Here is a 25299-nt window from a genome sequence, read left to right as displayed (position 1 = left end):
ACAGCCCCCCCCCGCACGGCCGTGTCACACGCGTAGGCCGCTGGCAGGTGCCTTCCCCCGTGTCACACGCGCAGGCTGCCCGCAGGCCCTCCCCGCAGGTGCTCCCCACCCCCGTGTCACACGCACAGGCCGCTGGCAGGTGCCTTCCCCCCGTGTCACACGCGCAGGATGCCCGCAGGCCCTCCCCGCAGGTGCTCCCCACCCCCGTGTCACACGCACAGGCCGCTGGCAGGTGCCTTCCCCCCCGTGTCACACGCGCAGGTCGCCTCGCAGGTGCTCTCCACCCCGTGACACACGCGCAGGTCGCCCCTCAGGTGCTCCCCCCGCCGTGTCACACACGCAGGCCGCCCGCAGGTGCCCTCCCTCCCGTGTCACACACGCAGGCTGCCCGCAGGCCCTCCCCGCAGGTGCTCTCCACCCCGTGTCACACGCACAGGCCCCCCTGCAGCCCCCCCGTGTCACACGCGCAGGCCGCCCCGCAGGTGCCCTCCCCCCGCGTGTCACACGTGCAGGTCGCCCCCCAGGTGCTTCCCCCCCGTGTCACACGCGCAGGCCGCCCCCCAGGTGCTTCCCCCCCTGTCACACGCGCAGGCCGCCCCCAGGTGCCCCCCGGCTCCCCCCCGCGTCCCCCACCTGGGCGGAGGCCCCTGTAGGTGCGCCCCGAATTCCAGTTCGCGGGGCGGGGCCCCGGGGCAGGAAGGAATCGTGGGAACCGCACACGGCGCCGGCTCGGGGCACCTGCCTCCGAGGAAACCGGGGTTTGAAGTCAAAAAAAAGAGCCAGCCCGGCCGCCCTGTCTTCAAGGTGCGAGGGGCAGGAGCGAGCTCCGAGCTCCGAGCTCCGGGTGGTGCGGCCCGTTACCGCGGCGCAAACCTCAGCACATTCAAATAGGCACTAATTAGGTAGGAGGAAGGCCTGGGAGGCGCTAAGCACAGCCGCGGGGGCCGGACCTCACCTCCTCGCCGCAGCACCTCGGCCCCTCTCCGGAGGGCACCCCGCACCCCCGCAGCACCCCTCGCTCGCCAGGACACCGTGTGCGCCGCTCAATAAATGTGTTGGACCAAATTCCTACCAACTCAGCTTGACGACGACATGAACGCGAAAAATATAGATCTTTGCATGTTTTTATTTTATTTGCAGCAATCACAGGGGGAAGAAAAATGTTGACGTTAAAAAAATAACCCAAACCCATGGAATAAAAGTAGCCAGCCTATAGCTACTCCATAAAGCCCATCTAAAAAAGGAGAGTCGTTATCCACGAAATAAACACACACACACATTTGGAGCTTCTGTATTCTAAAAATGTAGCAGGTACATCCAAATCAGAGCTACGGCCCCACGTTTCTTGGAACAAACTAGTTTCCACAATAAGACTAGAAAAACAAAAGCCAAGAAAATTGAACAAGAAAACGAAAATACTAAAAGGTGTGATTGCATGTGTTGGCTTTAGGAAAGACACTGAAGTGATGATAAAATTAAAAGATTTTAAAACAAGCAATGTTCGCTTCATTTAGATTATTTCATGTTTTGTTTAAGTGAAAATGAGCTCCATCTAATTTAAATCTTCGAATACTTTTTAAATTATGAGGAAACTGGGCCACAGGGGTTTTTCGCGACTTGCATGGAGCCCTACAGCCGGCCGCTTAGTCCTAGGCCAGAGGTGGAAACTCAACTGCTCGCTCTGACTTCGGTCTCGCCGCCTTTCTCCAGCAACATCGATGAGAACCGTAATCACTGCTGCCAACTTTAGAGGGCAGATACTGAGTTAACACAGGTGAGCATCACTGAGCAAACTGATAACTGACTCGTGGAGTCGGAATGCTAACGGTTCCATAAAAAACAATATTTCTTATTTTAAGAAGTGATTTTCTTAAACCATTTAAATTCTCAGAACATTATGGGTAGACCGAAAATATGCAGATAAACACATTAAAATATTTTAAAGCTATTTCCTTCTTTACTTACTTTCCAAGACCTGAACTCGGATTTATGCTTCTCTTGAAAGAATTCCCAAGCCTTCTTTTCCAAGCAGCAGGACTAGGCCTCCACCAGGGCCCTGGGATTGCAAGCCCAAGGCAACAGAGAACACAGGGGTCCAGGATCTGCGCAAACTCAGGCCTTCTAGACGCTCAGCTCCGCATCTTCAGGGTTTGGCTTCGGCAAGAAGGAAGCAAGTCCTGATTCCTTCAGGACCGGGATTTCTCCCCGACGCACTAAGTTTATTAGTTTCGGAGCTGTTAATTTGCCACTTGCCTTCTTAGGGTTTATCTAAAAATAGGATGTGGGGGAGGGGCAGGAAGGCAAACCCCAAAACTAAAATGTAAAGGATTGTGACTAGGATGGCAAAAATCATGTCATTTATAACATTTCAGTCAACAGGCTTACTGCATGCCACATCTTCATAGAAATCCTATTATCAAAGCCACCAGACACTATATTTGCTTCCTAATTATAGACCCTGAGCTAACAGTTACTTATTCTTCCCTATAATAACAACAACACTTTGTATTTATCTAGCGCCTTTCTTCCAACAGGCTCAAAATGCTTTGCAGACATTAACTCCTGAATCCCAGGCCTCTGCAAGCGGCAACGGTGAGGTCTCTTAGTCTCTACGATCTGTGGTCGGAGAAAATAAGGCACAGGGCATCCGGGGACTCAGAGGGACCTGGTGAAGGAGTCAAACCCTTGGGCGTTGGAGCTTCCTTCGCTGTTGGCTCCCACTTGGTCAAGTCCTTACCCGCCGCCTGCAGCAAACCAGGAGAATTCATGGGTCCGGGGAAGCTCCCGTGTTAGGCATTTTCCCCTTTCTCTTTGCTTCCTGATCGTGACTTGCAATAATCTTTAGCAGAGCCGTTCATTAATTCTCGTCTTGAGCTTAGCCACAAGGATTTTAATCACATCTATCATCCTCTACCACCGCGAGCAACCCCTGGGGTGTGTAGGGCCCCCCAAAGTGAGAAACGAAACACAGGCCTTCACCAGGGAGGCTGGGAATTGCCTTTTTAGACAAATTTAGCTGCAGGCCTGGGATTTTTACCTTACACTGTTACTGAAAGTTTCCAAATGGATTTCCTCAGTGGGCTCCTTTAAAACTTAACTAAAAATAAAACACAGGATTGTAGAATCTTGGGGTTAGAAAAAACTTGGAGGCCTTCTAGAATTCCTTCTCTAATATTGCTGACATACCATCATTCAACTGTTGCCTGAACATTTCCCGTTTTCAAGGAACTCTGACAACAGCCCATTTATTTTTATAATAACGCTCATTGATAGAAACGTCTTCTCGGGGCTGAAGTCATCTGCCTTCGATCTCATCTCCTGCAAGCTAGCTTTGCCGTCAAAGAACCCAGCGCATAAATCGATCACCTCCATGTATCAGCTCGGCAACTATTCCAGGATACAATGATTTTCCTTCTGAATTTTCTCTTTGCTAGGTTAAACCTCAGTTTTCAATACTTCCTCACCCAACATGTTTTCCAGACCCTTCACCTCTGTTGGCGCCATTCTCTGGTGGTGCTTCACCAGGCAGTAGCGTCCCCGAAACCCGGTTGTGCTCTGACCGGTATAGGTCACTATGGAACTACATCCTCTATGATACGGTCCTCCCTGCTTCTCGTAATGCAATTTAGGATGGTATCAAATTTTGTTAGCCATGACATTCTCCTGGCCACCGTTCATTTGAAATTCACCTAACCCCCTGGGTCTTTTTCACCTTAAATAAGAATAAAGCAGCCCTCCTTCATTCTGTTCTTGCACAGGTGGATTTTGAATCATTGGTTTCCATTAAAATGAATTTGGTTAATTTCAGGCCCAGCATATTGAAATCCTTCTGGTTTTTATTTTGCCACGTTGGAAATATTCTCTCCGTATTCGAATCCAAAACTCATCTGATAAGTCTTTTTTTATGCTTTCAGTTCACTAATGGACACAGCTCACCATATAGCTGGTGTTACGCTAGGTTAAGAGAAATACAAAAATAAGTAAGATGGTTGTCCTCAAAGTGTTCACTGTCTAGAGGGACGTAGAGATGAGGAGCACGAGATGTGAAGCCAGAGAGATAGGCGGGGTGGGGTGGGGTGGGGGGTCTGCTGGGGATGGCCACCACTCCATTAAGGAGGCTACCCTAGGCCCTTCAGGCCTCAGGGGATTTTCACAAGCAGAGAGAACGACCTGAGCACACGTCTGTGATAGGACAACGTCCCTGTCAGCAGCGAGGAGAATGGGTTGAAGTAAAGAACACTGGAGTCAGGCCAGTTAGGACGCTATCACCAGATTCAGGTAAGGGCTCCTGATGCCTGGGTATGGCAAAGGCAATGTGAGACAAGAGGAGAGGACAGAGCTGAGAGTCTGTCGAAGGTGGAATCAGCAAGATTATGTGACTGATTAAACATGAGGAGTAGCAGAGAAAGAAGTCAAGAGCACTACTCTCAGGATTTCAGTTTCAGTAACTGGGATTATTCACAAAGTCTAGAAATTTAAGAGAGGCAGAAACTACTCTGAGGACTGACGGTTGGAATTGGAAGCTAGAGGTTTGTAATTTTCTTTGATATTTCTCAGGAGCCAGGGATCATAATGAAAGAAAAGGGAATGCTCAATTATTCCAAAGGCAGGATGTTCGTAGTTTAGAAGCAATAGGAAATCGAAGTCTGATACCGTACAGCAGGTGAATGTCACCCGAGACAGTAGGCCTGGGTGGGGTGGGGGGTAAGCTAGTATATGGTGGGTGTAGGGAAGGACCAAGGCAGGAGAAACAGGAAGGCAGGTTTGGTGGAAATTCAAGAATGGAAAAGGCCAAAGCTCAGGAAATTGTGCTAGATCACTAGACACCGGATCACAGACTCCAATTAAGTGCTCAGTAGTACATTCCCTAAAACCTGTTCTTTGGGCCGACTTCAGCCCATTAACCAATTCCCACTCTAAGTACACTTTACAATTATCATGGTGACATTTCCTCACCTCCACAAGGCAATCATGTGTGGCTTCATCAGATGCCTGATAATGTTCATTGTGTAGCAGATACTTATTAATAACCCAATAAAAAATGAAAGTCCTTTGTCGTGAAGGTTCTTAGTGATCCTGTGTTAGCACCCAGTAATCACTGCGCTCTTTTCTAAGTATTTCTTTCTTTGATTGGGTTACCAGAATTTGGGTTTCAAATTCTTGAAACTTGGACATAATTAATAATCAGGTTTGCCTTTCTGTAGTTTCCCCATTTCTGAAAATCAAGAAAACATTTTTTCCAGCTCTATTCTTTAAGCGTTTCCCCCTTTCATCATGATTACTCAAAACCCCACAGGTGTCTATGAGATCACACCATGAAATGTTATTTAGAGTTCTGGCTGTGACTCACCTGGGCCTTGAGATGTGAAACGGGTAGGTTTTGCTCTAGGACACAGCACCTTCTCTATTTTATTAACCAAACATGCACTATTCTTTCTAGTTTGAGGAAAATAATTTTCCCTAATAAACCAGATGGAGTCAACCCAGGGGTTGAGGAGTTCTACTTCCTCTCTGTCACCTTTTACATTACAAAATGTCCTAGCTTTTCCTTTGGAAACATAGCTTGAATAGTTTTTGTTTGTATTGTTTGTTTGTTTGGGCTTTTTCCTGTTTTCTCAAATCTTGGTTCTTAAGGATTTTAGCTTTCCCAGATCTATTATCCTAATTCCTATTACTCTATTGTAGATCGATCATTGGGAAGTGTCTTAGGACAGGCTGTGTCAGAATGGGACCAGGACGCATGGATGTATATGCCACGGATTTATGAGTGAACTAAACCCAGGAAAACCTGAGAGAGAGTGGAGCCTGTGAGACAGCAGAGGGGGAGAGGCCAAGCGAGGATGCCACTCAAGCAGAGGCTCAGCCTCAGCCTCACCCCGCAGTGCTGTCCTCAGCCAAAGCAAGGGAACTGGGCTTTCATAATCCTGTACCAGTTAATCCTTGACTGGGGGTACAGGTGGGGAGCTGGGATGTGGACGGTCAGTGTGGGGAGGAGGGAGTGTCAACCCCCAAATCACTCTGGGAGTGCATGGGAGTGTGTGTGCGTGTGCACGCATGTGTGTGCACATGGGCATGTGCTCGGCTGTGCACATACACAGTCGTCCCAGGGCGATCTTTGGAAGATAGATAGTTACAGGTCTAGCTGGCAGGAGCAAAGGCACACAGAAACTGAAAAGGGAATCGGGGGTGGGGGGGTTGTATTGAGTATTGACGGTGTCCGTCGATCGTCAACGCGTGACAATACTCATCTCATTCTAACCAATATGTCAGATGTTCGATTTTCATGTTTGCCATTCTTCTCTTTGACATCCGAGGGCATCAGAGGCTTCCCAGTGCACTCTGGTTGGTTTGCAAAGTGTCTCTCTGTCTTTTCTGTGACAGGATCGCTTGTGTCTGTGTTGTCTGAATTCCACTTTTGGAATGCACCGTCTTTGCGCTGTCTTCTCCATGCCCCAAAGTTGCTTACGCCAGAAACCTGATGTCATTCTGGAGTCCTTTCCTCTCCATCAGCAGCCCCTCTTACATCCGCTTTCACTTGGAAAGCCCCCCATCCTGTCCTTCCTACCTCCAAAACATGTCTCAAATCCATCTACTTTTTTCCATTTTTACTGCCTAGTGTGAGTCATCACCCCTTGCTCATATTCCCATAAAAGCGTTCTGTTTTCTAGATGTTCATATTTGTGCCCCCTACCCCATTTTCTATACAGTAACTGGAATGACCTTCTTACAACATCAGGTAGACCACGTCAGCCCATTCTAGAACATTCCAAGGCACTTGACTGAAAGTCTGCTCCTTCCCGTGCCTTACAGAGCTGCTGCCTACAACCTGAGCCTTGCCATGGGGCCCTCACTCCTGCTCACTGCTCCTCTGCCACACCCTCCCATACTCCGGCCCCTCTTCTTGACCTCAGTGACTTCCTTCATGGTGTTCCTTTGTCTGGAATGTTCTCCCTTCTGCTCATCACTCAGTACTTCACACTGATCTTTCAGATCTCAGTGTCTTTCCCCGCCCTGGTGAAGGTGGTGCCCCAACCTGTTATTCTCTCATAATATGTACAGCACAATGGGAAAAAAAGGCTATGGCAAGGTTCTTTTCCTAGATAGTATTTATCATGGTTTGTATTAAATATTCATTTAGGTCTCCCCCCCCCCCCCTTAGACTGTAAGACTCGTAGAGGAAAGAAATGCCTCTATTTTATTCTTTGATGTATAGCCAATAATAGTTTTTGAATAATAAGCAAGTTCTTATTTTCCTAAATTGCTTTGAAATCTGTCATCCTCTCTTGAGGACACAGGCTTGAATTGCAAAACGACAGCTTCCATTTACAAAACAGCCATTTTGCAATCGGTGTGAAGAGACACTATGCTAAAGTGGCCGTTAGGACCTCACGAAGGGACCCAGGTCTTCTCATTTGTGGAGGCTCCTAGTGCTACAAAGTTCTTCTTAGGACTTAAGAGCCTCCCAAAGAGCAATAGCATAGGACAGGGGTATTATGGGCAGAGTCACTGAATTCACATGCTGAAGTCCTAACCCCAGTAGCTCAGAATATGACTGCGTTTGAAGGTAGGGTCTTCACAGAGCCAACTAAGTCAAAATGAGGTTGTTAGGGTAGGCCCTAATCCAATATGGTACCCTTATAAGAAAAGGGGAGTAGGACGCAGGCCTGCATGGAGGAAAGACCATGTGAAGACACAGGAGGAAGACAGCCACTGAAGGCCAAGGAGAGTGGCCTCAGAAGAAACTAGCCCCGCTGATATTAGATCTCAGACTTCCAGCCTCCAAACTGTAAGAAAATCATTTTCTGTTATTTAAGCTACCCAGTCTGTGGTACTTTGTTACCGGAACCTGAACTGACCGAGTCGCTTGAGGAAGTAACATCTAAGGTGAAGAGCATTTTTCTTTTCCTTTTTTTTTTTTTTTTTAAAGGTTTCTTTCTCTCTTCTTTTCCTTTTTTTCTTGAGCAAGAGAAGGGGAGAGGCAGAGGGAGAGAGAGAGAGAATCTCAAGCAGACTCTCCACTGAGCACAGAGCCCAATGTGGGGCTGGATCTCACCATCCTGAGATCATGACTTGAGCTAAAACCAAGAGTTGGACACTTCACTGACTGAGCCACCCAGGTGCCCAGAAGAGCATTTTTCTTGATGTAGCTGAGGGCCCCACAAGTATGGGTTCACTCTCTATCAGAACAGACCAAAAGTTTCAGGATTTTCTCCACACCTGGATATTAAGTTGGAGCCAGGGCCCAAAGGACTCCCTCTTACTGCACCACCAGAAAAGTGGGTTTTTAGATCTGAGGTCCTCACTGCAGGTCACTGAGGAACAGGTATTGCCATCAGCCACAGGGCCACAGTGATTAAGGTAATGTGACAATTATATTTAGAGTTCTAATTTGAGAGGTAAAAGGTGTGTTTCACCAATAGACTCACCCTTCAGCCTCTTCTATGTCAACTATGACGATCACTGTAGGTGGCGGTCTCCACTTCCGATTCACAAGGGAATTCATCAGTTTTCACTCCTCTGAGAATGTCTGCAATCAACAAAGGAGTGGATATGGCCACAAAACTGGCCTCAAAGATTTTTCAGATCTGTGATCCTCAGAGACCCCGTTAACATGAAGTCCGATTTATTTTGTCTGTTACTTCACAGTATTACTCTCTAAGGTGCCTTGTTGACGCATCTTCCGCCTTTTGAATGCTAAGAGTCATGGGAGGAGTGTGTGTGTGTGTGTGTGTGTGTGTGTATCTATATTTGGTCAGATTTTTTTCATGACATTTAGTTTGTCATTTAGGTTAAAGATTCCCTTCTAATCTTTCAACATATATATGATTAAGTGATCTTAATATTTCAAAAATTTTGACTCAAGTTCAAGAAAAGCTTTGTTAGTATTTCTTTAGCTCATACCTTGGCTTTAGCCCAGCATATTCTAATCATTCATTAAACCAGTAGCAAAGTTTTACGGGAAAGCCAATTGGGCATAAAAAGGAGTAGGATGAAATCAAGCAAAGGAAAATACAGGATGTAAATCAGGTGAAAATCTACTTAAAAGGGAAAGCTGGGTCATAGTGAACATTGAGCTGGTGGTACACTAGACATCCCTCATTTATTCAAGGAGACAGGGATTAAAATGAGTTGTTTTCACTTTTTGCATGTCTCAAAAACCATATATATTCTTATATGCTAAGAGAATTTTGGACAACAGTGAAAACACATTTTATATATTTAATCCCAGTATTTTAAAATGAGGTTTCTATAATTAAGCCTATTTTGCACTTACAAATTATTAAAAGTTATATGTTAAAACCTGGTCCCTGTGCACCCACAGCAGCAAACTGTGGGTGACCCGAGCCCAGCCAATGGCATTTGTAGATAGAATAGGGCCACTCTGCTTTGTGTGCTTCCAAGCATTCCAAGTCTGCACAATTTCGCACATCAATTTTTCTCTGGTGTGTTTTGAAATAAAAATGCTACTATTCTAAACGAATCCATATTAAAAGAGTGATACTCTTTGGGACAAATAGTACATACATTTTCATATCATTATTAACACGGTAGAGTTCATTTAACCTCTCAGAAATCTTTATCCATCCAGGAAGTTGAGCCACACTGGGGCTGAGAGATGTGCAGGCCTCCTTCCACTGAGGCTGGGGATAGCTGGCAGGGGCTGGGAGCCGTGGGCTCTGCTGTGAGCCCGCGCAGTGCTGACCTCTGTGTGTTCAGCAAGTCAGTGCCTGCACACAACTGGGCTATGAGCGTGACAATGTGACAGATGGAAGGGCAGCAAGCCGCGGGGGGCCGGAGGAGGAGAACTGAAAGAGAACGGAACAGGAGGAAAACAGCAGACGCACTGAGTTCGAGCCAATCACAGTGCAGTCTTGTCTCTGCTCCATGACCTGGGCTATTCTAGAACCTTCCTAGGCCCTGGCTTTCCACCTTTCCAACATGAGGGAAATACTGGTAACCTTCTGTCTTGGATTGGGTTCCCAAGGAGACAGACTCTGAGATTCCTTCGTTGGGTGGGGATGGCCCTTAGGAGCAAAGAGCTCAAGGGAGGCAGGACTGGTCACTGGGAGGAATTAATTGTGATGATATTTCAACAGGAGTCTCAGTTGGTCCTAGAGGGATCTTCTGACCCTACAGAGAGAGCTCTTCAGAGTTGTCTTGTAATGAGACAAAGGGACAGGTGTTTGAACGCCCACACCAACCAGTCACTGGATGCAGACAGCTCCCCTCCCACCGGTAACCTGACCCTGGAAGACGCAGCTGTCTTCAGCTGCCAGCAATCCTGGGCAGGACTCCATTGAAGCTTGGAGCAGCCACTAATGCTGGCAGCTGGAAAGGGTTTGGGCAGCACACAACGTCCGCTGCAAGCATCCCTGAGCCACTCACGTGTAAGTACAGCCCATCTGGAAACAGCTCCTCCAGGATTCTGGATTGTTTCTCTTCCTGGGAAAACTGACAATGGGAGAGTTAGTGGATGAACCACAGGCCTCATCACTGCAGCTGGTCCTAAGGCTGCAAGTGATACCCGTCTCCCTCCTCTGCTACATAATCTAGATTATCTTTACCTTTAGCCCCCCTGCTGGTCTAAGTGGCTCACATGGTGGGATGACCCAGATGCTCACTCCCGAGTGGTCTGGGCCCCTGGTCCCTAGGTCTTTCTGGCTATGGCTGTTGCACATGACCATTTACAGTCAAACTTGGGGAACTGAGCACCAAGAGATGATCCAGTGGGCTCACCTGGGTACCATATGAATTCTTCCCTATTGTGTAGAGGCTTCCTGCTTCTCCTGATGATTAGATTATACCTGCCCCATGGTCACTCCCTTGTTTGCCTTTGGCACACATAGACTAAAATGACCGGGCTGCAGCTGTAGCTTAAAGTTGAGAGGAATTCTTGCTGCAAGCCCCAGTGGAGGTATTTTCTCCCTGGGAACCAGGACCACTAGATCTGCAGAGCCCAGAACTGCAGAGCTGGGCAGCATAAATGTTGGTACATTGCATGGGTCCCGCAGCTCTTTCAGTATCTAGGCTCTTTCCACCCTCAGCAGGGCAAGTAGTATATCCCTGGTCTGGTAGTGTTGGGACCTGCCCCTAATTAGTGGTTAGCAGCCAAGAGGGGAGCTGGGGATAAATCCTAAGGCAGGGGTAGTGTATTTTCTTACAAGGCGGAGGACTCTGCTTCATCTCCAGACAAGAGGAGCACTGACCTGTAGTAGGGAAGAGTGGGCTGCTTTTGCATGAGCCAAGGGTCTAAGACACCTGGGGTTCCAAGGATTTTTAATGCATCTACCCAGATGTCTCCATTCCAGGTCACAGGGTCCCAGTCAGGGGTCTGACCTGGACATAGCTGACTTGCTGGAGAGCAGATCATTCAAACTCCTCTGGTTCTCAACTATGCTGGTAATTAAGTCCTGAGACTGATCCTCCCACTGATCCTCCCATTTTCTTCTCTCCAGCTGCAGGCAATGGGACAACCCTTTCCTTTGCTTCCCAGAAGGCCCTCTGAGTTTGCTAGTTGCCTCAAATTGGTGATTATTCACCCTCATTTTTTATTGTCTTTCTTCAATGCATTGATGACACTCTGAAAGAATAACCTAATTCCATTGTCTTTATAATTATTCCTTTTCCTGAACCTCCCAAACATCTGAGATGTTGCACTTGCCAGCGTATTTCTTTCCTTGCATACCTTCTCCCCTGTACACTGCCAGCGAACATTTTAACAATTGTGCCGCAACAACGTGCCAGGGACTGTCCACATTCCATCCATTACCAGGAAGGGGGACCTCATTGCCAGTCGCTGGCAAATGACCTAGTTCTCAAATCCTATTTTAGAGGTTACTCTCCAGGACGATTCCGGGCACCAAGGTCTTAAGTTGGGTTCTCAGAGAGGCAGACCCAGAGATGGGGATTTGCATATGGAAATTTCACTGCATGTATTCCTGAGAACAGTATGTGTGGGGAGAGGGGAGAGAGAGTAGGACTGAGCAGAAGGGAAAATTGAACTGCAGGGAAATTGCAACAGAAAGCCCTGGCTAATCCTCTGGGGGATCTCTGGATCTCAGATGACCCTTTGGAATTGTTTGAATTGAAATGACGGGGCCAGGCCTGTGATGCTCCCTCACACATCACTGGATGTGAGCTGCCCTTGGGGCAGAAACACAGACCTGGTGAGGCTGCTGCCTCTGGCTAAAGGCAGTCCTGGGGGAGGGCCTCACTGGGCTCCATCAGCAGGCAATAAGCCTGGGCCCTGGGGGCATAACCTTGGTCCTGAAGAAGGGGCCTGGGAGAGAAATCTGGGGCGTACCTCGCCATTACATCCACTGATGCTGTTCTGAAAATTGCATGAGATCATGACTGTCGAAAGGGCTTTACATTTGTTCAACACTTCATAAATCCTTTATTTTGATCACTTCACAATTTTGACTTGGATGGGCCCAAGCATGGACTCCACTGCCGTACTCAGGAGGAACCGTGTCTTTAACGACAAGTCAGACTGTCCCATGTTTCATGTCGCACTGGTCCTCACATCGTGCATCGTCGTATTCTAAGACTCCAAATTCCTGTAGGTCTTAGAAAAATTTCTGACCGAGCACCATGTGAAAATGAAGGGCCCGCCCTTGACTTCTTACTTTTTCCTGCTGAAGATTTTTCCTTCAGTGAGCAGCTCAGGACATCTGAAGGGTTAAAGGCTAGTATCATTGCAAAGTTGAAACAGAACCATAAGTTTAATATTATTTTAAAGTTAAAACGATTTAACATGACACCAAGCTTGAGTTAACATTCTACATGGTTGTAGAGATATTAGGATTTAAACAGATGTCAGCAATTTTTTTACAAAACGGAAATTGAGTTCTACAGATGGTGAAGACTGAGGAGCTCAAAGTGTTGTATAAAAAATGTACACTCAAGTAAAAAGTAATCATCTTTATATTTCAAGTTTGAAGACACCCTTTTGGTGATGAGGGTGATTTTCAAGCTGATCAGACAAAAATCTATTTACCTTTCACTTCCATATCATATTTCTTTTCCTCTGATACATTTCCTAATTATGGTATTTGTGATGTAATTAGGACTTTATCCTTTCCCAGTTCCCACCCTTATTCTACCTAATTTTTCTATAGCACAATATCGTTCAACCTGCCTCATCACATTTTCCATAGCAACAGGCCATGGTGTCGTAAAAAATCATCGCCTTCTAGATTTTTATTATTTTCTATATATAGTCAGACTACTTTTAGAAAAGAAAGTTGTAAGTTTCATGCATTTATTTAATGGAAATGCTCTTGCCATTTAAGAAAAGATTTTCAGTGATATAAGAAAATATTCAGGTATGTCAGTTGCACTCCCTATCACCAGTTCTTTTAGTTATATTATTCGGACTCCAAAGTACAACATTTTTATAAATGATGAAACAAAATCCACACTTTTTAAATGAGGGAATGTGAAAATACAGCATCTACAAAATATCACTTCCCATTTCCCCCCAAATAGTCGGGGTTATTACTTTTTTTTTTCCAGGTGTATAATCAATCTTGTGCACTTGAAACCCTAACTGCTGGAGAAGTTAAATAAAATGCACCCCATGACTTTGTTTGAACAAGGAGGAGATTTGTGATGCTGAAAAGATGACGGAAAGGTGTGGTCTAACGACAAAGTACCGACCCTGCCCGAGAATATCTGTTCTATTTCCAGTATGAGGAAGATCCACACATAAAACCTGACTCCCAAACCATCCTCCCATTGGGGGCTATAATTCTTATTCACAACGACCCACCACCATACTCAGCACTCTCTTTCCAGTGGATTCGGGAAAGATTGTCAGAGTCATAAAGGAGGTGAAGTCATCTTAGATGAAGGTCTCTTCCAGCAACTGCCAGTGGGACCATAATCCCAGTTCACTCTATCAGTCTCTATCTAGAGAGTTCTATCATTTGGGGTCTTTCTCTCTCTGGCTTGGTACTACCTTATTGCCTTTAGAGAATATCATTAGCTGCTTACTACCTGGTATCTTCCCTCAGCCATGGGAAGCAGGTTGCCTTGTGTCAACCTCCTTCCATCTTCTTTTGAAAATCACCCTAAGTGGATCCTACCTTTTAAGAAGTGAGGCCTAGACTCTGTATCACTCTCTGTTCTTCTTTACCATCACCATCTCAACAATGACTCCTGCCATCTTTAGTTTAAATCACTCAAATAGCTCCATTCCCTGTGATGGCTCCATAAGATTGAGTTTTACCTCAACTTTCCAATGAGAAAACTTGAGGCTCATTTAAGTAACTTGCTCAGTGCCACAAAGCTAATAAATGTCAGCACTTAGGTTAAGACTAGATCTTATATCTCTCCCAGCCTTACCAGCTTCTCACTGCAGCATATTGCCTTCTGAGATGGAAACAGAATTCTTACCCATTACTGAGAAGGTCGTCATGAAAGGCTGTGGCTATGTGGCAGGCATCCATTCCCACCACAGTTCCTGCAAACTCTAATGTAGCAACAACAGGGTCGGTAGAAAAGGGAGAGAGTGACTGCAGATCAATGAAATCAGGTATTTCTGAGTAGCTGGGGGGAGAGTAGAATTTCTCAAATAATATTGCCGCTACTGATGCCTTCCAAACCTTGGGCTGTGATTTACCAGACCAGTGAGTAGATTTACTCCAGAATAGACCAGAGTTCTCTTAGACGTCCAGGACAAGTCCCTGGATGGGTTGGTAGTCACTTTGGCCTGCAGAGTGTAGGGAGATTCAAGAACCTTTCAATGTTCCAGCAGTACTGGTCCCAATATCAATAGGACTGAAAAGATAATGGATTCCAAAGCTTCACTTAAGATCTCTGGTCTTCTCATGTAGACACCATTAGGTCAGAATTAGCTATTAGGATCTGTTTTTTTTTTTTTTTTTTTTTCTTTCCAATCCTATTGTTAATAGGATCGGCATTGCCAGAACATTCAGAGATCTTGGAACCTTGTTCCACTCAGTGAGCTGAGTGGCGATATCTGTTTTATATATGAATATCTTACTGCCATTTTAGCCTTTATATTAAACCTATTTTAAAAGCATAGCCAAAAGGCATCTCTGCCATTGGCTTCTTTCTCTTTGCTCTTTCTTTGAGCGAGGAACTGAGCACATCAATAGCTGCTCTGAGAGCTTTGATGCTTCTTTGGCAATGACTTCAGTCCTCTGCATTTACCACAGAGCTGCAGTGACTGTCTTATGTGGAGAAGCATATTTGTGGTTGATAAAATGCTAGTTCAATGGGAGAAAAAGTGAATCGATTATATCGAGCATTTTTCTGTCACTTTTCTAAAAGACAAAAGAGAATAATTTTGGTTCCTTCATCTATTCCTTATATACACTGATTTTTTAATTACAATCAAACATTATTAAAGGAAATCCAAGTGAAACCAGGGGGAAAATTATAACTATGGTTTAGTACATAGGATTCCATTTGGTCTGGGGCGGGGGAGTTTGGCAGGCGCTTTCAAGCATTTAGATTTGTGCAATATTTGATTATGTATACAATTACTCTAAAAGTATTTTACTCAGTATAATTACACAGAGAATAATACATGGTATGTAAGGTACTGCAACCCTCTTTTGCAGTCTGAATTCTGAGAAATAAGATGCCTACTGCCCTCTGTCTGAAAGCATAGTTTAATTCTATTATATACTACTTTCTTATCCCAAAGATTTTTTAGCTGAACAACTTTGCCTTTGTAACTCACCATCCTTCTTCCAAGAGAGGCAGTGAGATAGTGGTTATGTGCAGGGACCCAGAGACAAACAGAACTTGTTTAGAATCAAGGCTGCACTACTTAGTAGCCTTGTTCGCCCGTGCGGCTAATTATTTGATCCATTTCGGTTTCCTCATCTGTAAAGTGGGTATAAAACACTATCTGCAACATAAGATATTGGGAGTATCAACTACAGTCCTGAGTACCAGGTTATTGGTGCACAGTAAATAATAAAAGTTAGTTGTCATTATTAGCAGACCGATGACAGTCCTCAGTGGAACTGTGGGGACAGGCCACATGTGTTTCAGGAGGCTCACTGGCCACATGAGAAGCAGTTTGATGGATGTTAGAAAAATCCCTAGAGAGGTGGATTCTGCTTCTGGAAACTGTTTCTGGAAATGGCTGCTGCTTCTTCTGAATGACCAGAGTGGTTCCAAGTCCTGGCAGGACAAACCGAGGCCATGTTCCTTTGACTGGCTATGTAAATGAATCCACAACTAGAGTCAGGCTTTGGTTTTGATGTTATTATTCTTTAAGATGATTTATCCTTCTGGGGACTCCTAAACTCTGGTTACAATGACAGCTGGCTCTTCAGAAATACTATTCAAATATGGAAAAATTATGTGGGGTTCAGGGGCTGGTGTTTGGGGAAGAAGGGGAGGCCTGCTTGAAACTAGGATTTGCCATCACCTCTGAGCTCTGCTGTTATTTCTCTATTAATGAGCTTGTGATTTGATTATTTCATCAGTGTTTCTCTCTTAATCACCAGGGGAAGGGTGTTTGTTAAAAGTAGAGACCTCAGGGGCACCCACGTGGCTCAGTTGGTTAAGCGACTTACTTTGGATTTCAGCTCAGGTCATGATCTCAGGGTCCTGGGATCAAGCTCCGCATTGGGCTCCACACTCAGTGGGGAGTCTGCTTCAGGATTCTCTCTCTCCCTCTCCCCCTGCCGTTCGTTCCTCTGCTTTCTCACTCTCTCTCTAAAAGAAATAAATAAATCTTTAAAAAAGTGTACAGATGCCCGGGCCCCACCCCAGACTTTCAGGATCAGAATCTCTGGGGATGGAGTTGGGCAGTCTACATCTTAACCAGATCTCTGGGGGATCCCTGGGTGGCGCAGCGTTTTGGCGCCTGCCTTTGGCCCAGGGCGCGATCCTGGAGACCCGGGATTGAGTCCCACGTCGGGCTCCCGGTGCATGGAGCCTGCTTCTCTCTCTGCCTATGTCTCTGCCTCTCTCTCTCTCTCTCTGTGACTATCATAAATTAAAAAACAAAAAAATTAACCAGATCTCTGGGTGATCCTCAGGCACAACGAAATGGGAGAGCCTCTGGTATCAAATACAATCCAACATGTTAATGTCACTACTGACATGATTTCAGCTTCAAGCACTTCTCACTTTGTTTTGAGAAGGAGAAAGAGATGATTAATACCTAAAATTATGTATTCATTATTCGGCTACAGGCCTTACACTTTCACTCTTCTTTAAATGGAAGTTATGAGAGCTACTGAACTTTAAATGTAAGAATGAATAAATGTGTAGTGTTTGGGGCTCTCTGCTAAGAGTTGGTATAAATGTGCCAAGCATTATTATAGGAGAAATATGTAGGTGGGGTTGACATATGTGTGCCCCAAATCCCCATTTGCCGTAATTTAAGAAAATAGATACCGAGGTGGTGCCAGTGAATCTTATAGCTAAGCTACTGTTTTGGCTCTGTAGAGGGAGGGCATGCCTAACCCAAGGGAGCTATAAAACATCAGCTGAGCATTGATGGAGTTGGGAGTCAAATAGAAACCTGTTCTCCTGTGAAAACATGCACATATGTGGAATTGCATTGCTATAATCAGGACACAACCAAATTCACAGATGTGCCCAATTTTCTGTTTCCTCTATATTTTACCAGTTTCACGGCACAGTGACAAATGAGGAAAGTACTAAACCGATTTTGCATAGCATCTCATGGATGCTGCTCACAAATCTCACTGGTGGGAATGAACCTCACAAATGTTAATAGTTAAGTGCTACATCTGTCTAATCCATCTCTGGGACACACTAAGCTCTCTGTTACTTTGCATATAGCAAATTGAAGAAATCCCATTATTCTAAGTCAAGTTTCAAAAAAAAAGAAAAAGAAAAGATTTCCTTAAAAAGTCCATCTCTCCCCATTGATTTTCCCTCTCCTATTTTCATATTTTCAAGTGTGTATGGTTGATAATTATAAAATGGAATCAGAAAAGATATCTGACAGAGGAAATCAGAAAAGGCGGAAGATAAACCTCTAAGTTTTGACACTCCCACTATCTGTGTTTCTCAGTATTTTTTAGCTCCTAAAATTCCAGGAGGCTCTTAAGACTCCTCTACCAACACCCAGAGAAAGGAAGGCAGGATTTTCATAGTTTGGAAAAAGAGAAAGACAATATTGTAATGGACAGTTATCTTTTTTGACTCTCAGTATCTATGCCTACTCCTACTCTTTCTTCCTTCCTTCCTTTCTTTTTTCTTTCCTTTCTTTTTTCTTTTTTCTTTCCTTTTCTTTTCTTTTTTCTTCTTTCTTTCTTTCTTTCTTTCTTTCTTTCTTTCTTTCTTTCTTTCTTTCTTTCTTTCTTTCTTTTCTTTCTTCTTTCTTTTCTTTCATCCTTTCCTCTCCTCTCTCTCTTTCCTTCCTTTTCTTTTTCCTTTCTTTTCTTTCATAACCAAACTCCAGTTTCCTTTGTTGCCAATCACCTGACTCCATTAGGTGCAGTCTTGAGGGTCTGTCAATTAAGACATCTCTTCTCTCTCCCTCCCATTGATTGAGTGCCTGACTCAAGCTGGGTCAATCAGACATGCTCTCCCGTGCTTTGAGTCCTCGCCAATACTGTCCATTATTTCTTGTCACACAGAACCCCGGAACTGCCCTGAGTCCTCAACTTTTCCTAGTATGACTCTTCACTCAGCTTTGCTCCTTTAGCTCCTCCATATCTTTCCCATAAATTCCTCTTTTTCATAATGTAGCCAAAGTTCTTTCCTATTGTTTACAATCAGAGGTATTAATCAAAATCTTTACCAACTGGTTTACCAGTGGGGGGAAAACACTGAACAAATGGAGCATGCCCCTCACCAAAGACAATGGATGTTGGTCAGGGTGCTTCCCAGTGGGTTACTCACAAACAAAGAGCTTTTACTACAGATAGTAGATCTTACTGTTCTCATTTTAGGAATTGTGGTATTTTAACCTGAGTCACCTGAGTTTTACCTGTAGTCGTATGATAGAAATAATAGATGGTGATATTAAAAAGACAGGGGAAAAGATATTAACCAAGCAAGGATGGGCAGAGGGATAGGTGAGGAACATGCTGAGTAGTATGAGTGAACAGCTGCACAATGCAGAGGTCTGTGGTAAAAGTATCTCTCAGCTCTGTAGAATCCTAGAGAGTCTTTTGTGATTCTCACAAGGCACTAGGAAACACAGCCATTTGGTAGAAAAAAAGCACTGAGCACACACAACTGGAGAAAGACTTCCTTTGCTGAGTTAAATGGTATTGATAAATTTCTCGCTGACTTTTACACATGACACAGGAAATTAGAATAAAGCTATAACCTCTCCAGTTAGCATAATGTTTACGTGAAACTATGAAAGACAGCATCTGGTTTACTTGTGAGAGAAGGCAGTTGTATCACATGAAGGTATGATGCTGAAAGTTAACAATGGACCCAGGTAGAGAACGTGATCGAGTCTGTGCTTACCTTTGCAGTCTCCTTGCCATGGCACCACCTCAGCCAAGAGCCCTCCAATCCGAGCACACGGAACTGGCTACCATTTCCCCAGGGCACCATGCCAGTCCACATCTTGCACAATCATTCCTTTCACTTGGAATGCCCTTCTCTTGTCTTGTCTAATTAGGGATGTCTACTTTGATAGACCCCAGTTCCTGTGGCATCTCTTTGTACACTAGGAAAAGCACCACTTGCTCAGGACACTTCATTTCCCTCTGTCAGAAAATTGTTGAACTACATTGGTTTTGTTAAAATAATACATTTTATCTAATATTTTTAGGAAAATTATTATTTAAAATATACTAATCCATAATAAATAATGCTTATGTTCAACAGCTCACAACCTGCATACTCATCTGGATGGCTCTGGATGACAAAATATCCAGAGATGCTCACAAAGAAAAAGCTCAAAGCTTATAAACTTTATCTGAGGAGCATTCCTTCTGTGTTTTCCCACTCTTTCTAGAATGCCAGCTCCATAGTGCACCTAACAATGGTTTTGAATGTGTTTGTTTACATACCTATCACCCCCACAAAAAGGGTAAACAGATGAAACAAGAGACTGTTTCTTATTCATCTCTGTAACTCCCGGGACAAGCAAAGTATTGGTAAATGATAGATGCTCAGTAGATTTTTGTTGAAGAAATGAATGAAGAAATGTTAATACATGGTATCCAATTTGGGCCTTGCACATAAATAGCATTCACTCACTCAAACTCTGGGAAACAAAAATTGGTGGCATTGGTAATTTTATACCACCCAGTTTGGATGGGGGTGGGAGTAGGTGCTCAAGCACGTACATGCACGCGTGCACAAGCTTATGTGTGTATTTTGAGATCTTAATGATGGAACATCAAATTCTAAGAGAGGGTATTTTCATCTTTTAATACTGTGTCTTGCAAGTGCCTAACGCAGTATATATGCTCAATAAACATTTGCTAAATGAATAAATGAGTGATCATGAATGAGTCAGCGAGGGAATCAGAACAAAGGAAGTGTCACCATCACTCTTATTTATAGGCTAGAAATATTGAGATTTGTTTTCTTAATGAAGTGTGGAGCTCAGAGTAGTTTAAAAGTCTATCAGCATCATGATAAATGTTTGAGAAAGTATATTTTTCCCTTAATATAAAACATATCTCTCCTATTAAGATGTTAGCAAGAGTGATACAGAGAAGGTTTATAAAGGCTCACAATATTAGGTGCAGAATAAAATGTTTAATTAGAAAATTAAAAGGTTTTCACCAAGGTTTTGAGTAAAATAATGTTCCAGAAAGACAACTTGTATAAACTATTACACTGATTAGATGTTTTACTGGCCTTTATACTGTAATGTCCACAAATATACTGATCAGCAGAGGTCCCTCAGAACTTCTGCTGCACTTCACTTTTACCAGAAAAGAGCCAAGGCAATAAAAATAGTTGAAAGCAGGAATTTGTTTTTTAAAAAGAAAATCAACGTCCAGAAACTATGGCTGGGTCATCCCAAATTTAAACACCATCAGAGCCCATTCAGTTAAAATTGACATTGGCTATGGATAATCCTCATCATGAAAGCTCTCATTTTGTCACATAGATGCTATTTTTTCAGCCTGGAAAGTAAGCTAAGACAAGGAGAACTAAAGGAAACCTGCTTTCTGGTTAATCCTGAGACAGTTCAAAATTCCTTTAATCAGAAGACTCAAACATTCTGGTTACTCCAGGTTTTCCTGGCTTTGAATTGGTGTAGGATCAACAAACTATATGATGGGATATTTGTCAGTAAGATCAGGGAAGCTTTTTAGTTACAGAACTTTTCAAAACATTGATATTAGGTTTAATGGGGAAGACCACGTCTCCTACTTACAGTGCACCAAACAAGTAACGGATGGATGTCTACACTCGTTGAAGCCAGCAAAAATTGCCAGATTGTTTTCTACACTGAGTATTAAAGCCATAACATCTGACACCTCTGAGATTTCCAAGGACCTAAAAAAAGAGTTTAAAAGATGAAATTTTAAAAATTATTCAAAAATGCAAAAAAAGGCAAAGTGAAATGAATAAATGTTTAATTAAAGATCTCCAAAATGTAATACTATGTCAAATTCATTTAACGTTAAATTTAGAATTCGTGAAATTTCCATTATCTTTAAAAGCTATCTGTTGGCTAGATTTTAACATTTTGCCAAGTGTTTAAGAAATCAGCCAATTGTGAATTAAGTATGCTATTCATAGCCAGATAATTTTAACATAAGAATATAACCATTAAATCTTGTAAAACGTATAGAAATTATCATGTGGGTACATTTCCATATCTTTGCTACCAGGTGCACTGGAAGAGAGATTGCCCAGGGCCTACAGGGGTGGCCCAAAGCCACGGTGATGCTACCATTTACAGTGAGAAAGAACCCAGGACCTGACACAGCTTTCGTTCTTTCCTCTTCTGGGTTGACTCACACAGCAGGAGGCAGGCAGGCAGGATGAAAGAGCACTGGATTTGGAGTCAGAAAGCCAAGTTCAAGTTCCAGGTGGGCTACCTGTTTTGTTATATGACCTCTGGGGGTTGCACACTGAGGCTCCATCCACAACCCATGGGCTCCATCCACACAAAGTGATAAAGTGAGACAACACATCAGTCTGTATTAGATGAAACATCTATTTGTAGGGCGAGAACGACTACCACCAGCAGGTTCCTGGGCCTCCAGCTAATATTTGAAAGCATTTTGCAAAGTGTAGGTAACTCCAGGGATTAAGATGCAGAGTGACTTAGAAGGTAAAGGAAGGGCGGATGCCTAAATAGACTGGGAATAGCAGTGGGAAGGTTCCAGAACCACAGCACCAAGGCTTCTAAGCTTCTCAAGGCCAGAGGCAAGTCTCTGATCCCTGGTCTGGCATCCTCTGTGTTAACAGCCCCAGACTGTTGTTACTCAGAGGTCTGTGGAGGACCTCTGTGGATCCCCAAAGCAGAAAGAGATGTTGCTTTGACCTTTTGTCCCCCGTCCCCCAGCCCTCCCCTTCAGAGCAAATGGAGAGATGAGAGTGGGTATGGTCGGGGCAGCAATATGCTCTCCGGGGAATCTTTAGACCTAGCAGCTTGCATTTACCTTGTGGGACTAACAGCTTCAGAATTTCTAATAATCTATCACATGTTTCCACATCCATCTCTGTTTAAAATTCCAGAAATACTGGTTAGGTGAGGACTATATATATCCCATAAGGATATTGCCTTGGAAAGTCTTTCTCCTTCTCCTTCTCCTTCTCCTTCTCCTTCTCCTTCTCCTTCTCCTTCTCCTTCTCCTTCTCCTTCTCCTTCTCCTCCTCCTCCTTCTTCTTCTTCTTGGTTAATAGCTTATAGAAGCACAGTTTTCTTCGCTTGGTTTTATTCAAGAAAAATAGGAGACATAACCATGGGGGCTGACAGAGCTCTCAAGGGGAGGAGGGACACCTGGGTGGCTCAGTGGTTGAATGTCTGCCTTTGGCTCATGTCCTGATCCCCAGGTCCTGGGATCGAGTCCTACATCAGGCTCCCCATGAGAGCCTGCTTCTCCCTCTATGTCTGTGCCTCTCGTGAATAAATAAATAAAATCTTTTAAAAAAGAAGAAGAAGAAGAGCTCTCAAGGGGAAAAGGAGCCCCTTATCTTGCTACACTCATTTCTTCGTTAATTCAAAATAATGATTACAGCTAAAAGACCACAAGGTATCACAGGAAGCTTTTCAACTGGCTCTTTTGCTAGAAGAGGAAGCTTTGAGGAGGCAAGGGAGCTCCTTTCTGCCACCCTTTCACTCTCAAAGCTTCTTTCGGCTTACAGGTTTGCAGGGGTTAGGGGCTATCAGAGAAGTTTTTAGAAGGTTTTCTAGAATCCCCTGACACCACACTTGCTGGGTTATGGGAGAGGAGAAAAGAACTGAAAAAAGAAAAAAGAAAAAAGAAAAAAGAAAAAAAAAAAAAACAGAGGAAAGGGGAGAGAGGAACCAGGTCTCCGGTTTCCTAACACCCACTTGGTTGTGGCTCCTGGCTGCCAAGGGTCACCTATGAGTGGTTCCTCAGGGCATGGACTGTGACCACCTTGCTATAGATTAATTCTTTCCTCTTACAAAGTTGGGCTTCAGTATACTTAATGAGGGAGAAAAAGGAGGTGATTTTTTTTTTCCTTCAGAATCACTCCAGTACGATCTGCAGAATGATTAGCGTGGCTCAGCCTCAGTTGGGATATTATGGCTTAAATTATTCCTATTAGTTTCCAGCTGACCTTGGAACACAAACATTACATCTGATTTCAATGAAACTTTAGACTTTGTTGTTCTCAGTCAACTAATGAAACAGTTGAACCTTCCCATGACTTGCGGTAATTATAATAAAGGGGAAGTATTATCACGAATAATGCAAACTGATTTACAAGATGGCAAAGTGATATTCTGGAAGTTGTGCCTAAAGACATTAAAAATGTGAGCTGAACACAGAAAAAAATGTAGTGCCTCCGAAAAGATTGCTCCATTACTGTCGAAATACAGCCCTACCTGGCAGCATTGCGTTTGTACAGTGAGTTTTGGCACAACCGACTGGTTACAAGAAACATTATGTTAACAGGAAAAGCCACTTTAAAAGTCTGTTTGATGCTTAAAGCTCTCAAGTACACCCTAAACGTTTAAACCAATACTCCAAACTGATTAAAGCATTTATGGAAAATAAAAGTGTTTTGCCATGGGGGGAAGAGATGAGGGATCTTGGTTGTTGATGCTTGTTTGTTTGGTTTTACTGAGGTGTAGAACAGAAACCCCAAATTTGACAGATTTCCCAGTTCTAATTTAGTTTTAAAAGTTTAAGAGTTTATGCCACCCCAAACAATTTATCCAAACTCATTGAATTTTCAAATCAAATATAATGGCCCTCCTGCCATAGGAGTGAGATGGTGCCCTCTTCATGGTTGTACTCTCAGCAATGAATATAGTACTTGGCACACAGTAGATGAAAACTAGTTGCCTAAAAAGTGGAGACTCTGCCTCATAACTCAGTTTGGAACACTCTAGCATCACATCATATTCAAATGGACATTTCACAGACATTTCCATACATGCTGTTTTCTGGCACTACAGTGTCATGTCTCAGCTTTTTCTGTCTCTTACTCCCCATGTACCCAGTGAACTCCCCTTCATCCTTCAGATCACTTTTTCAGAAGAGTCTCAGACTTGTGATGCCCAAGGCCCTGCAGCGAGACAGCCTGGACTCAATTTCTGGCTCTGCTACTTTAATCAGTACCTTGACTATTTTGTGCCTCAGTGTCCCCATATGTAAAGTGGGTTTTTGTAAGGAGTAAGTGGGTTAACGGGTATCACCCAGAGGTCACTCAACAAATGTCAACTCTTAGTGCCTTGAGTTACTTGTCACACTGCACTGCGATTATTTGTTTGCTTATATTCCCTGAGCTCAATTACAACTCATCCGGTATACGTCTTATGTCTTTCTACGCTGCACTCACCAGGTTTACAAAGCACGGACTCCAAACTTCGTAAGCGATAAACGTTTGATGATGTGAACAGACTAAAACCAACTTGTTCCTGAGGAGGGTGTGAGGCTGATTTCTCTCTTATTCGGGAGATCCTTCCAGACAGAGAAGAGCCTTTGAGTTAGAAACCTGCAAATTTCACTTCCTGTAATTCACCTTGCTGGGAATGAATTAAGGACATTTAATCTTCACCAAGATTGTGAAATAGCCAGTGTTTTACTTTGGCCAAGCTTTTTTTAGGGACATACACGTTGACTTGCAGTATGACTTTTGCCTTTAAGAAACAACTGCCTTTCCTTGTTATTACTTGAACAAATTCACATCATTCTTACTGCA

General features: G+C 43.9%; 1 long non-coding RNA gene across 2 annotated transcripts; it reads right to left on the bottom strand.

Moving 5' to 3' along the window:
• Nucleotides 1-12310: 12310 nt before the first annotated feature.
• LOC140625465 (uncharacterized) lies at nucleotides 12311-25099 on the bottom strand. Of its 2 annotated transcripts, XR_012024799.1 has the most exons (6): nucleotides 24937-25099; nucleotides 21326-21447; nucleotides 19450-19694; nucleotides 16563-16704; nucleotides 15716-15886; nucleotides 12311-12674 (listed from the first exon to the last, which is right to left on the bottom strand). It is a non-coding gene; the product is annotated as an uncharacterized lncRNA (long non-coding RNA). The 2 variants fall into 2 exon arrangements; XR_012024800.1 differs by lacking the exon at nucleotides 15716-15886.
• Nucleotides 25100-25299: the final 200 nt, after the last annotated feature.

This window comes from Canis lupus, chromosome 36, assembly GCF_048164855.1.
Source record: "Canis lupus baileyi chromosome 36, mCanLup2.hap1, whole genome shotgun sequence".
Lineage (NCBI taxonomy): Eukaryota > Metazoa > Chordata > Mammalia > Carnivora > Canidae > Canis > Canis lupus.
The sequence above is the reverse complement of the archived record's forward strand: the minus strand, read 5'-3'. Positions and strand labels throughout refer to the sequence as shown.